Consider the following 15,863-nt stretch of genomic DNA (forward strand, 5'->3'; position numbering starts at 1 on the left):
GTTAAAAATTACAGTTTGGAGGGGCACTACTAATTGGTAATTGTTCAGTTACAATGGTAGCACACTCAGATGCACAGGGATATACGCTATAACTTGTTGAGAAGGGAGAAGACAAAGGAACATGTTGCTTAGGCTAATTCTCAATTCAATTTGTCAATGAATTCCAGGGTATGGAATCATTCAGCCCCCCAATATGTGTGGACAATCTGTATATCCAACGTTGTTCCTTTTGGAGGAGGTGCCTGTCGTTGTTTTCTGTTATGTCAAATTGTTCAATGACAGTCCAAGTAAAATCATTTGGGGTGTGGTGATGGGAAAAGAAATGGTCTGTCAATTTACTTATGTTTTTGCCACATCGGATGGTGCTCCGGTGTTCTGTCATTCTGGTTCGTACCTTGCGGGTAGTCATCCCAACATATCGTAGGCCACATCTGCATGTTATTAGATACACCAGGTTGGAAGGGTTGCAATTGGTGAACTGACGTTGTGTCCATGTTTTGCCTGGTTCCAGGTCCAGGGTTTTGGATGGAGATGTTAAATGGCATACACTGCAGTTATTGCACGGTTGGTGTCCTGTCAGTTTTGGTAAGCCCCATGCGTTGAGAACGGTGTTGTCTCTCGGGGTATTGTTAGGTCGGGGTCTAGTGTGGACTAGGGAGTCTTTTAGATTTTTTGCTCTTTTGTAGGCAAACCTTGGTTTTCCCCAATTTCTGCTGCCTGAGTTTATGATCCTCCAATTCCTATTGATGATGTTGGAGACCTGGTTTGATACAGTGTTATACGTGGTAACGCAGGTTCAAACAACAATCAACCACCCTAATCCACAAACTGGAAGACAGGGGATATCCCACCAGGATTTTGAAAACCACCTGCAAACGGGCGCGGAACCAAAATAGGGAGGCCCTACTCGAGGCAACAACAAGACCACCTGAGGAACCCACCCTCACCTGCGTTACCACGTATAACACTGTATCAAACCAGGTCTCCAACATCATCAATAGGAATTGGAGGATCATAAACTCAGGCAGCAGAAATTGGGAAAAACCAAGGTTTGCCTACAAAAGAGCAAAAAATCTAAAAGACTCCCTAGTCCACACTAGACCCCGACCTAACAATACCCCGAGAGACAACACCGTTCTCAACGCATGGGGCTTACCAAAACTGACAGGACACCAACCGTGCAATAACTGCAGTGTATGCCATTTAACATCTCCATCCAAAACCCTGGACCTGGAACCAGGCAAAACATGGACACAACGTCAGTTCACCAATTGCAACTCTTCCAACCTGGTGTATCTAATAACATGCATATGTGGCCTACGATATGTTGGGATGACTACCCGCAAGGTACGAACCAGAATGACAGAACACCGGAGCACCATCCGATGTGGCAAAAACATAAGTAAATTGACAGACCATTTCTTGTCCCATCACCACACCCCAAATGATTTTACTTGGACTGTCATTGAACAATTTGACATAACAGAAAACAACGACAGGCACCTCCTCCAAAAGGAACAACGTTGGATATACAGATTGTCCACACATATTGGGGGGCTGAATGATTCCATACCCTGGAATTCATTGACAAATTGAATTGAGAATTAGCCTAAGCAACATGTTCCTTTGTCTTCTCCCTTCTCAACAAGTTATAGCGTATATCCCTGTGCATCTGAGTGTGCTACCATTGTAACTGAACAATTACCAATTAGTAGTGCCCCTCCAAACTGTAATTTTTAACTTTTCATAACCCAGAAGCATCTTCCAAGCTTGTACATTCCCCTACTCTACACGTGTAGTAAAAACGTGCAATTCCAAGCACTGTCTGCCCCTTAGCGCATGGACAGACCAGCGGGCGCTCTCATTACTCCCTCGCGCATGCGCGGAAGCCAGTATACTGATGCGCATGCGCCCGGCGAGTGCCACTACTCCTTCGCGCATGAGCGCAGCTACGATGACATGGCGCTTTGCGCGACTGCACCCCTCCCTTTGTTTCTACACTTACACAGGTGCAAACAATAACGGAGGCTTTATAAACATGACCGGCCAGGCCCTCTTTTCACAACCGGGCGCCGCAGAAGGACGACAGGTCCAAGGAGGAACCAGGCCGACAATTTCGTGAGTAACGGGACTGCGCACTACAGCTACTACTGGGGTAAGGTGTTGAGGTCTTCCCTTACAGGTCGGATGATTTTCAAAGCTGTCACAACCTTCTTTTAGGGTCTTTTTCTCTGCCAGGCGACCCAAGGAGGCTTTGTACAGAAAAATACTGTGTGAGGATAATGCTCTTTTACTTACCTGAACCTCACATTGGTAATTTTCGTTTTCTAGCTCACCACAACAACCGGCTTCTAGATAAAAACCACATGAGTCCTGTCACTGACAAGACCACACTTTAGCCATACATAGTTCGTTCACTCACCTTATAAGACGGCTGAATGACGGCTAAACTTGCAATATAATGCTAATGTGACTCTACCTTGTACGTCTGTCTGTGTCCCCTTCATGTTATATGTAGCAAAGCGAGAGGGATCCCCCCTCTCACCCATATAGCACCTTAGGGAGTGCTACACATAGCAAAATAAACACACTCACTATAATTTAGTCTATTTATTTAATTCACCTTTTTCACATACTCACTTGGTCCTGAGGAAAGCCTGTTTTAAATTAAGAAAGGCCAGGCTGAAACATGTAGACCACACAGGACACTGGAGGTCATAATCCATACTCCAACGCGTCCGTCTGCCTTTTAATATACCAACAGAGGCCCAGTAAATTAAAATATTGTTTTACCCTCGGGTACTGGGACCATCTGTATGGTTTTTTAATTTTCACCTTCACACTCACTACACTGCACACTCAGCAAGTATACCAGCTCCGCAGTAATCTGGCGTTGAAGCACACCCGGGGCACGTTAGGTGTCACTGTGGTGGGCCCGATGATGAAGCATGCGGGGCTTTCTAAAAAACCTACTGGTTTGCTTGACACACGTACTCCATTGAGTCCCCTCTTATGTAACTTAGCTAGTCCTCTTTGATTTTGACATATAAAAGTGGGGATCCGGACTAGCTTACCTAGTCCTCACTCTCTCCTTTGATTCAATAATATACTGCAGCTGCACAACTACACGTCTGACACCCGCCTGCCCTACAGCTACCTTCATGGAGACTTACCACTACATTGGGACCACCAAACAGCCTTGGGTACTGTGCCAGCACCTCGTCCACAAGGACCTCCGGCTCCTCACTTCTGAATGGACTGGCACGGATCTTCTCTGTCCTTGCTATCCCTGTGGACATGGAACACCTGTGGTGGAAGTGAGTGGTGAGGGGTCCCAGGCAGCAGGCTCTTCAGGCAGCAGCAGGAGAGGGTCCCAGGCAGTAGGCTCTTCAGGCAGCAGCAGGAGAGGGTCCCAGGCAGCAGGCTCTTCAGGCAGCAGCAGGAGAGGGTCCCATGCAGCAGGCTCTGTGAGCAGTGGAAATGTGAGGCTCACTCCCACAGATTTATAGCCCCCTGGGGTCGTTAGGAAGCTGCAAAGCAGCAACAATTGGTTGTCCAGGTCTGCCTCTTTCAAAAGTATCCAATGACCGCCTCCGCGGTGGCGGAGCACACCTTCCGCGATTTTGAAATCTGCATCATGCCACCGCGATCATCGCTCCCATGGGCTGTAGGCAATGCTCCATGGCGGTGATGCACCGTGGGTGCCCGGGGTGCGCTACCGCGATGGTGCATCATTCAAAAGTATCCAATGACCGCCTCCGCGGTGGCGGAGCACACCTTCTGTGATTTTCAAATCTGCATCATGCCACCGCGATCATCGCTCCCATTGGCTGTAGGCAATGCTCCATGGCGGTGATGTACCGCGGGTGCCCGGGGTGCGCTACCACGATAGTGCATCATTCAAAAGTATACAATGACCGCCTCCGCGGTGGCTGAGCATGCCCACCGCCATCTACACATGTCCATATGCCAATGCCTACCGCACTTGTCAAGGGGGTGGTGCGGGTGTCACACCGCCGGGGCCAGGCGGTAGGTACCGCGATTCAATTGGAGGAGAATGCCCACTGCCATCTACACATGTCCATATGCCAATGGCTACCGCACTTGTCAAGGGGGTGGTGCTGGTGTCACACCGCCGGGGCCAGGCGGTAGGTACCGCGATTCAAGCGGCGGAGCATGCCCACCGCCATCTACACATGTCCATATCCCAATGGCTACCGCACTTGTCAAGGGGGTGGTGCTGGTGTCACACCGCCGGAGCCAGGCGGTAGGTACCGCGATTCAAGCGGCGGAGCATGCCCACCGCCATCCACACATGTCCATATGCCAATGGCTAACGCACTTCTCAAGGGGGTGGTGCGGGTGTCACACCGCCGGGGCCAGGCGGTAGGTACCGCGATTCAATCGGAGGAGAATGCCCACCGCCATCTACACATGTCCATATGCCAATGGCTACTGCACTTGTCAAGGGGATGGTGCTGGTGTCACACCACCGGGGCCAGGCGGTAGGTACCGCAATTCAAGCGGAGGAGCATGCCCACCGTCATCTACACATGTCCATATGCCAATGGCTACCGCACTTGTCAAGGGGGTGGTGCTGGTGTCACACCGCCGGGGCCAGGTGGTAGGTACCATGATTCAAACGGAGGAGCATGCCCACCGCCATCTATTCATGTCCATATGCCAATGGCTACCAAACTTGTCAAGGGGGTGGTGCTGGTGTCACACCGCCGGTGCCAGGCGGTAGGTACCGTGATTCAAGCGGAGGAGCATGCCCACCGCCATCTATACATGTCCATATGCCAATGGCTACCGCACTTGTCAAGGGGGTGGTACTGGTGTCACACCGCCGGGGCCAGGCGGTAGGTACCGCGATTCAAGCGGCGGAGCACGCCCACCGCCATCTACACATGTCCATATGCCAATGGCTACCGCACTTGTCAAGGGGGTGGTGCTGGTGTCACACCGCCGGGGCCAGGCGGTAGGTACCGCGATTCAAGCGGCGGAGCATGCCCACCGCCATCCACACATGTCCATATGCCAATGGCTAACGCACTTGTCAAGGGGGAGGTGCTGGTGTCACACCGCTGGGGCCAGGCGGTAGGTACCGCGATTCAAGCGGCGGAGCATGCCCACCGCCATCTACACATGTCCATATGCCAATGGCTAACGCACTTGTCAAGGGGGTGGTGCTGGTGTCACGCCGCCGGGGCCAGGCGGTAGGTACCGCCATTTTCGTAACATTTAATGGCTATGTCCATCGTGAACATTGTATCAGTACCCAGCAGCAACATGGTGAAGGGCACATCATTGTACACACAATGCCATTCTTCCATGTCATCCACAGGTGGACGCACGTTCTGTGTGACACACTTTGGTCTGTGGTCCCTGCAATGTCAGTTATGCATTTGATGGTTGATGATGCTTGACACTCTTGAGCTGGTGTTAATGATGTTGAAGAAATCAATGTGTTGTGGGTCAGTGCTGACCTTGACAAGGCTTGTGTCACTGTGTGTTATGGTACCAGACTGGGGATTTCACATCAGCTCATGCACACAACTGGCAGTTTTGCTGCTACTGTGATCATTGTGTTGATGGATGTGTGGAGACTTTACATGATGCATTGAGGTGTGACAGGTACAGCAGATGGGTATGATACATTCATGGTAATTTCAGACACATTTGCAGATGTTACAGCACCTGGCGTGCACATGTAAAATGTCTGGTTCAGTATGTGTGCATTCACATTCACCGATGTGTTTGTGGCACTTGTGTATTGTTATTGAAGAGGTGTGCCCTCTGTGTGTATCAAAAGGCCACCCATGTAACCTGGTGTGCCATGCATCTCTCAGGCAGTCTTTGTTTTTCCATGACATCGTTGATGGCATGAGCTGTGGCCATCTCATGATGGTTGTCACTGACATTTTCAAATTTACATCTCAACTAGGAAGAGGCTAAATCTCCTACATCACCTGACAGTGCTGGAGGACATGGAGAATGTTGCAATAATTCGGAAATTCCGCCTGGACAGACCAACACTGAAGATCCTGTGTGATCTTTTGGAGCCCCACCTGCAGCCTCGCCGTCACTATCCAACTGCATTCACACCTACATACAAGGTGATGGCAGCCCTCCACTTTTTTGCAACTGGTTCCTTCCAGGAGACCGTGGCTAGCGCTGGAGGGATGTCGCAGCCCATGTTCAGCCATGTGCTGAGGGATGTTCTTGCAGCCATGATGCTCTATAGGAATCGCTACATTCATTTCCTTAGGGGAGCAGAATTGGACGGTGTGAAGGGTGACTTCTATCCCCTTGGGCGCATCCAACATGTTGTTGGTGCCATCGATTGCACCCATGTAGGTCTGGTGCCACCACATGCAACAGAGCACATTTATAGAAACCGTAAACATTATCATTCTATCAATGTGCAGGTGGTGTGCTTTGCGGACATGACCATTTCCCATGTGTGTGCAAGATTTCCTGGCTCTGCACATGATTTGTACATCATGAGGAACAGCATAGTGCCACAGATGATGGAAAATCTGCATCCCGAGCGTGCTTGGATTGTGGGTGAGTATGCCTACTGATATGGCGTGCTGTGTGTTACCTGCTGCACTCTGGCTGTGCAACATTGCAATGGGTGTTTGTCATTCACAGGTGACTCTGCATATCCCAGTAGGCCATGGCTGTTGAACCCGCCAAGGACTCCCAGGACCCCGGCTGACATCCGGTACAATGAGGCCCATGGCAGGACCCGACGTGTAATAGAGCGGACATTTGGCGTGCTTAAGTCAAGATTCCGCTGCCTTGACAGGACAGGAGGTGCACTGGCATACTCGCCTGGGAAGGTCTGCAAGATCGTTGTGGCATTCTGTATGCTGCACAACCTGGCCATCCACAAGGGGATCCCCCTGCTCCTGGACCATGGTGAGGAACCAAGGCCACCACCTGCTCAAGGACCTGAGTCCAGTGATGAGGACAGTGGAGAGGAGGAAGGAGTTGACCTGCGCCAACAGCTCATCGACCGCTACTTCACTTGAAGGTGGGTGACGAGATACGATGTGTACATTGTCTGGTGTGGTTGCTGTTGTTGTGAAGGGCTATGCGCGGATGTAACAGACAGGCACACGTTCAGTCACCTGTGTGTGGTAAATGTGACATTGACGTTCCATATGGGGACGTATGCTGGACTCTATTTGTTCACACCTGCAGCCCATTGTCTTGTATGCCAGTAGTGTCTTGTGTATGTTTTGTGTAGTGTTCTGTCTGTGATGCCACAATGACACCAGTGACTGTTGTTCTGTTGTGTCTCCCTATGTGCTTCAGAATAATCCTGCCCTACATATAGTACATCATTTGGACACATCATGGACATTGTCAGCACTGTAAATATTGCAATAAAAATGATACTGCACAAAATCTGGTGTTTAAGGTATTTTATTTGTAAAGTGGACATGTGATTTGTGCGTGAATATTTACATGAAGGTGGGGAATGAGCAGTGAGTTGACAGTCATAGTCGATGCGATGCAAGAGTAGACACCACATGGATGTGGTGACCCAGTCCAACAGACATGTGCCATTGCCAAGGAAATGTGGGGAAAGACAGTCCAAACAGTCAATGCAGTGGGGGTTGCCATCAGGGTTGGCTCCGTGACTGGCGTGTGGCAGGTGCTTTGCCTCCGGAGACTCCCAGGCTCTTCTTTGGATGCCCCCTTGATCTTTTTGGTGGTGGGGGGTCTGCTGACTGGCCAGCGGCGTCAGGGGACTCGCCCCTCTCTGTTGGCGCAGGGGAGGATGGTGCACTGTCATCATGCGGCACAACAGGAGGGGGCGTAGGTGTTGTTTGGGACACAGGCCTGTCCCTCTGCAACGCCACTTGCTGGCCCTTGAGGTCCACCATCTGTCCAAGGCAGTTGTCGATGGACCTCATCAGCAGGATGAGCTCCCTTAATAGTTCATCAGACCGGCCACTTTGTCCCTGGACCTCTTGGTTTGCCTCCACAACTCTGGTGAAGTGATCCAGGGATGGTGTCCACTCCTCCCGAGGTCTGGTGGTGAGCCTGGCCCTCCTATCTGCCCTGCTGCCACGGACCTGTTGCCTCGCCACTGTGGGTCCACGCACACTCTCCCTACCCTCCACAGTTGTTGGTGTGGCCTGGTCATCCCCTGGGACAGGGAGGGTGCTGCAGGTGGTACTGGTGGTACTGGTGGTGGTGGTGGTGGTGGCGGTGGTGGAGGCACAGGCCGTGACTTCAGGGGTCTGCTGTGCTGTTGTTGTTGCAGCAGACGTGGTGGTGGTGAGGATGGGGTCTTGGGACCTGTGGGTCTGTGGCACACCAGATGGGCCGGCCTGGAGCTCATCGTCCAAACTGTCCTTGGAGTCAACATCTGAGAGTCCATGTACCCGGGGTGGAGACTGGCTCTGCTGGTCGGTTTTGTGGTCCTCAGCAGTGAGTTCTTCATCACCTGTGGATTAGATAGGGAATGGTCAGTGTGGTCACTGTGCAAGTATTGTATCATCTGCATATCATCGACTGTCTGTACACTACACAATTATGAAGTCTCCACTAGTATTATTGATTGCAACACTGTGTGTAATTTCATGGTGAAGAGGAACATCATTTAGTCATACATGCCAGGTGTGAATGCATTGCATGCAATTGTTGCTGTGTTTAGGGATTGCAGGTCTCACACACACACACACATCAGGAAGAGTTAAGATGGCTACCTACCTGTAAGTCTGTTTGTTGAACAGTGCAAGGGCTGACACATGCTTCTGGGTGGGGGAGGCCTCCATGCTGCCGGAGTGTGGGACAGGGGGCATTCTGGGAGTTGTGATACTGGCCTCCACCCCCAAACTGTGCTCCAATACAAGATGGCTACCTACCTGTAAGTATGTTTGTTGAACAGTGCAAGGGCTGACACATGCTCCTGGGTGGGGGAGGCCTCCATGCTGCTGGAGTGTGGGACAGGGGGCATGCTGGGAGTGGTAGTGCAGGCCTCCCTCCAACAGACAGATATCACAAGCAAGATAGCTACCTACCTGTTAGGTGAGGGTAAACAGTGTAATAGCTGAAACAAGCTTCTGGGTGGTCTTAGGGGGATCCATCTTGGTAGGCTGTGCAACAGGGGGTATGGTGTGAATTGTTGTACAAACCTCCCTCCCCTATACAGGCCTCCTAAGCAAGATGGCTAGCTACCTGTAGGGTGAGGGTGGACAGTGTAATGTTGTTTGGGTTGTGCAAGGAAGTACTTCTCAGTGTGTTGTTTGCCATTTGTTTGTACTTACCAGCCTCCGTTCCCCCGGCTACTCCAGTGAGACTCTCAGGATGCAGTATGGCAAGCACCTTCTCCTCCCATGGTGTGAATGTTTTTGGTGGAATGTGAGGAACACCGCCAGTCCTCTCAGCCAGCTCCCGGTTCTTGCTTCTCCTCTCTTTGACAACCCTCTTGAGATCATGCCACCGCTTCATGATCTCCTTCTTGGATCTTGGGGTGGTCCCTACTGCATTGACCCTTTGTACTATCCTTTCCCACATTTGTGTCCTCGTGGCTAATGGTGTCTGTTGGACCAGGCTACCAAACAGTTGTGCCTCTACTCTGACTATCTCATTGACCATGACTGTCGACTCACTCTCTGTGAATTTGGGCATTTTCAGTGATGTCATGGTGTGTGGTGGTTGAAGTGTTTGTGGGTGCAGGTGTGTGGGTGGCGGTTGTGGTGTTGGTGTGTGAGGTGTGTTTAGTGCTGGGGGATTGTTGGTGCTGGTGTGATGGTGGTAGTGTTGGTGGTGGTGGATGTGTGTGTGTGCTGTGCTCTTTTGCCTCTCCTGTCAGATGTGGTGTGTGGCCTTCTCTTCTGGAGTGTTGCAAAGGATTGTGGTCAGTGAAGGTGGTAGTTTTATACTCAGCTGTGTGGGTGTGTCCAAGTGGAATTTGGTTGTCAGGTGTGTTGTGGGAGATGTCCTGTGTTTTTATATTTGTATTTGCAATATTTGTATGTGGTTTATGTATTTGTGGGGCATGGCTACTATGATTTGTGCAATGTTTGGCATCACTGCGGTGTTTTGGAATCGTCCGCCATGTTTTTCATGTTGCGTCCGCTGCGGTGGCTATGCTGCCGCTCTTCCGCTATCTCTCCCATTCACTCCTGTGTGCGACCGCGGCGGTCGGTAACAGCGGTTCCGACCGCAACACCCTCGGGGATATCCTAATTTCCCGTGCGGTGTCTTTCCTTGCGGCGGGTTGGTGCTTTTCCGCTGCTTTTCCGACCGCCGCGGTCGTTTTTTTGCCTTCACCGCCCGCGTCGGACGGTTTTGCTTGGGCCGCTACCGCCGCGGTCGGACTTTGTTGGCGGTTGATCCTAATTTGGCCGCCGGTTTATCCGCGGCCCGGCAGGCGGTTGTTTCCCGCCTCCATGGCGGTCGGGTGGTTTTCCGCCCGCTATCCTAATGAGGCCCTAAATGTGTAATGACTGTTTGGCCGGCCCTCTCGGGCGTCCTGGTTTTAAGGTCAGTAGGGAGGACTAGGAAGGATAGACATGGCGAGGAAGCGGCGAGAAGGTTAATTTTTTGCTGCCCGCTTACCTCATGTCCAAGTCCCACCTCCCACCCCTGCCCCCCCCCCCCTCCTCCGATCCGTGCTGGTCATTGTTGCTACTGTTATTACAATACGCAAAGGGTTGTGGAACTACATCTGCAATGAGGAGCTCTTCACCTGACAGCAAACACAGTACGGGGATTTGCAGATGGCTAGATTCTAATAAACAAAGGCCCTTTTTAGAAACCAGGGTCTGTATCATAAACCCTGTACCCTGGTGTAGTTCGGTGCACTGCATAGAAGAAATATTGGTCTGGATACATGCAGTAACTTTGCAACTATATAAGTGAATGGGCTGCCAATAGCACATCTTGCAAAGACAGCTCTAGTTGGTGCTGTTTTTCTGAGCTTTGCAGTTTGTAACGTATGCACTAACTCAGAGAGTTCCTTTGTTTTAGGATGGGGTGCAGACAGTGTGATTGTATTCAGACACAGACAAACATTTCCTTTTTGCACCTGCATGTTTATGTTTTTTTAATACAATATTTTTTGGTGCAGAGATAGAATATCGATGCCCAAATATCAACTTACACTAATATCGATGCAAAAAATTGTGGGTAAAGAATATCGACAGCCAAAATATCATGGTGAAGAATATCGACTTTGGGTAAGTAATATCGATGTAAAAAATATCGAAGTGTTTAATATCGTTTGCAAAAATATAAATGTAAAAAATATCGATTTTGTATTAATGTTATGTTTGTTAGTATATATTTTATGTGTGTGATGCACTTTTTTTTGTATAAGAATGTTTGTATTTTTATTATATGTGTTAAAATCTTTGTTTGAATTTTGCATTTTTAGTTGTGTAGCGGGCTGTGGGTTAATAGGGTGGTAAGTAATTTAATTATATAAAATGTAATTAATATATTTAGTAGTTATCCGTATTTTTCTTAATTGTTCATTTTTAGTTCCGTAACAGGTTGTGGGTTTATAGGGGAATGGGGTGGGATGCAATTTATGTATATAAAATGTATTGAATGTTTTGAGTAGTTATTTATTTTATTTATTTGAATTTTGCGTTTTTAGAACCATAGTGTGTTGTGGGTTTATAGGGGAATAGGGTGGGAAGCAATTTAATTATAGTAAATGTATAGAATATTTTTTATATATTAATACTTATTGAATTGAGATGTTATAATGTTAAATGTGTACATTACTTTTTATCAATTATGGAATAATTAGTTGTTAATTAATTATTTGGCTATTTATTATGTTATTTTTGTCATTATTTTATGTGTGTGTTGTGCTGTTTATCGGTGAAAATAGTGGGAAAGAATTTAGTTTTTAATTGGTGAATTAATAATAAGTTGTTAATTTTAATTAATTAATTGGTAATTATTTATGTTAATTGTGTTTTTATTTTAGGTGTGTGTTGTGGTGTTTATAGGAGAAAATGGTGGGAAGGGTGGGAAGTAATTTATTTTAATTGATGAATTAATAATAAGTTGTTAATTAATTAAAATTAATTAATTAGTAATTAAGTATGGTAATTATGCACTTCATTTTAGGTGTGTGTTGTGCATATTATAGTGTTCAAGAATGCGTATTCAATCAACGTTTATTAATTATTTTTAATAATAATTGTTAAAATTATTATTAATTATGTTAATTATGGAAATAAATAAAAATAAAAATGTTGAAGGTTTTATTTATTAGTGTGGTGTTATAGGGTAGGTATTAAAAGAAATACATTTATGTTTAAAAAATATTTGTGTTTGTTAATATTTGCTTCTTTTAAATAAATATTGTTTATAAATGTATATTTTGTTATACATAATAGTTGTACCTTTTTGTTATATGTAAATAATATATTTAATGTTAATGTTTGATATATTTAATCTGATATTTTAAAATTATTGTTTATTTATTTTTTATATTTTTTATATTTTTGATTGTTTAAATGTTATTATTAATTTTTGTTTCTCTGCTATCCAACACTTTCCCTACTGTTGCTATCACTGGAGTGGGAATAGTAGATTTTACCTCTCCGCCATCCAGAACTTTCCCTAGTGTTGCACTCACTGGAGTGGGAATAGTAATTTTTACTTCTCTGCCATCGAGCCCTTTTCCTACTGTTGCACTCATTGGAGTGCGAATAGTAATTTTTACCCCTCCGCTATCCAGCACTTTCCCTACTGTTGCATTCACTGGAGTGGGAATAGTAATTTTTACCCATCTGCTATCCAGCACTTTCTCTACTGTTGCACTCACTGCAGTGGGAATGGTAATTTTTACTCCTCCGCTATCCAGCACTTTCCCTACTGTTGCACTCACTGGAGTGGGAATAGTAATTTGTACCCTAACACTATCCAGCACTTTTCCTACTGTTGCATTCACTGGAGTGGGAATAGTAATTTTTACCCCTCCGCCATCCAAAACGTTCCCTACTGTTGCACTAACTGGAGTGGGAATAGTAATTTTTACCCTTCCGCTATCCAACACTTTACCTACTGTTGCACTAACTGGAGTGGGAATAGTAATTTTTACCCTTCCGCTATCCAACACCTTCCCTACTGTTGCACTGACTGGTGTGAGAATATTAATTTTTACTCCTCAGCTATCCAACACTTTCCCTACTGTTGCACTCATTGGATTAGGAATAGTCATTTTTACCCCTCCGCCATCCAAAATGATCTCAACTGTTGCACTCTTTGGAGTTGGAATAGTAATTTTTACCGCTCCGCTATCCAACACTTTCTCTACTGTCGCACAGCCTGGAGTGGGAATAGTATTTTTTACCTTACGCTACCCAGCACTTTTTCTACTGTTGCTTTCACTGGAGTGGGAATAGTAATTTTTACCTCTCCGCTATTCAACACTTTTCCTACTGTTGTAGTCACTGGAGTGGGAATACTAAGTTTTACCCCTCTACCATCAAATACTTTCCCTACTGTTGCACTCACTGGAGTGGGAATAGTCATTTTTACCCCTCCGCTATCCTTCATTTTCCCTACTGTTGTATTTACTGCAGTGGGAATAGTAATTTTCATTCCTCCGCTACCCAATATGTTCTCTACTGTTGCACTCACTGGAGTGGGAATAGTAATTTTTACTCTTCTGCTTTCCAACTATTTCCCTACTGTTGTATTTATTGTATTGCGAAATGTACGTTTTACATTTTTTTAATGGTTAAATGTTTGAATTCATGAATATTTTCCTATTTTTAAATTATTGATATATGTATATATTTAATTTTTATATAATTTAATGTTTTAAAAGTTAAATAAAGATAATAGTTAAAAAAAAACTATTTAGGTAAATATATGTATATGTATTCATTTTTATGTTTGTGTTTATATTTTTTTAATTAAGTTTATTTGTTATATTTAGTTAAAATATATTAAATGTAATTCATTTTCTTAAAGATATTAACAATATTTAATATATTTTATTTAAGTTATATATATTTTAAGTCAATATTTTTTATAAATATATATTTTTACTTCAAATTGTTTGATTTGAAATTCTTGTACTTACCTGTTTAAGTATAGGAAGTCGATATTTTTGTATTCAATATTTGTGTATGTGGATATTTATCACATTGATATTTCATCAGGGAACCAATATTTTATTGGCTTCAGGTTATATAGAGTCTGGCACTGTATTGACAGTACACATTGATGATCTACAGACATGGCAGTGCAAAAGTATAATCTACTAAATAATATGTCACCTTTATTATAATAACATATTCAGTAGGAACAAACAATAGCAATGACCAAAACCAGGCCCACCAATCAGGGCCCCACTATATAAAAAGTAACAGTTAAAGAAAACGTCATCGGATCTCACTTCTGTACAGTAGTGGAGATATACACTGTCATTAGGTTCCACACCTAAAGCTTGACGGGAGGAAGGGAGAAACCATTTATCAGGAGGGAGGAATAACAGTAGGGACGGGGTAGGAAGTCACATGCAGGGGTTATTTTCAATGCAGTCCCATGTGACAGGATAACAACTTGCAAGTCATTTACCCCCCTTCACATCCAGCTAAGAGCTCTTCGCTGCTACCGTCAATGTCTGCTGCAACAGCAGAGGGGGCAGTTGCCGGGAGGAGGGTGGATGGGGGCGGGAGACATGTGAGTATGTTACATTTCTTGGCATTTCGTTTGTGCTAGGCACTTTTGGAGATTTATTGCTGTTTTTATAGTGAGCCTGCACCTGTGCGCAATGGAAAATTTGTGCAGCCTTCTCAACTCTTCCATATTTAATGCCTGCTGTTCTGCAGTCAACCATCATTGCAATGCATTCTGCTGTTTGGTTAAGAAGAGGGACATGGCACTTTTCCATGTCATGGTTACGTGCTTCAGGCTAACAAGGGAGCCAAGTGAGTTAGTCCAGACCCTAGACTTTGCTCTGTCGGTCTGGGATCTCTTAAATGGACCCAATGTCCAAATCTCAGGAGTGTATAGGTTGGGCGCCCCAAACACGGTAGTCAACACACCACTCTTCCGATACCAATATTGGCCAATCCACGGGCATGCCCACAGCATCTAGAAAAAGTCAGCATCCGATGTTGCACATTCGGGGCAATGTAGAGATATTCAGGAAAGATGTCCCTAACCTGGCCGGTCTGTGCCTCTGTAGAGAATATAGAACTGCATTACTTGGAAGCTGGAGTTATGTGATAGTCTGTGGGGGTATCTAACCAATTTGTGCTATTCCTAATCATTAAATGCTGTTCCTATATCCATCTCCCAATGTTCCCAAAGTAGATGCAACTCTGTCTCAACTGGCTGTAATTGAACACAATTCTACTAGCGGTCAAGCCTACAACCAAAGAGCAAGGTGTTCAAGGGATGCAAAAACTCATGTGTGGGAGGTTCAGTAGGGACAGCTTGCCACTGCTGCTTTTATGCATTCATATTGCATGATTGTCCTTCGTGCAGGTTGTACTGTTCTTGGAGTTCCTGGAAACTCATTAAAGATCCTGCATTGCAGAATTCACCTATTTGAGTAATTGAGCTAGATGACCATTGTGTCAAGGATTTAGGTTTCCATCTGTAACTTGTACAGGGATGCAGGAGAGAGATAATGCCAGGGCATCCGGAGGGTGAGGCCAGGTGAGCAATAAGCCTCTCTTCAGAGGCTCAACTAGAGCCAAATTTCGGGGGAAGTCTACTACAATTTCGGGGGGGGGGCGGGGGCGGGGGGGCTGGTGAGCCTAATTCTTCCAGCAATAGGCAGAATGGTGTTGAAGGGGTGAAAAAACAACAAACCTTGTTGACACGTAAAAGGTCTTTTAAAGACCTGTGAAGTA

Source organism: Lissotriton helveticus, chromosome 8, assembly GCF_964261635.1.
Source record: "Lissotriton helveticus chromosome 8, aLisHel1.1, whole genome shotgun sequence".
NCBI classification, from domain to species: Eukaryota; Metazoa; Chordata; class Amphibia; order Caudata; family Salamandridae; genus Lissotriton; species Lissotriton helveticus.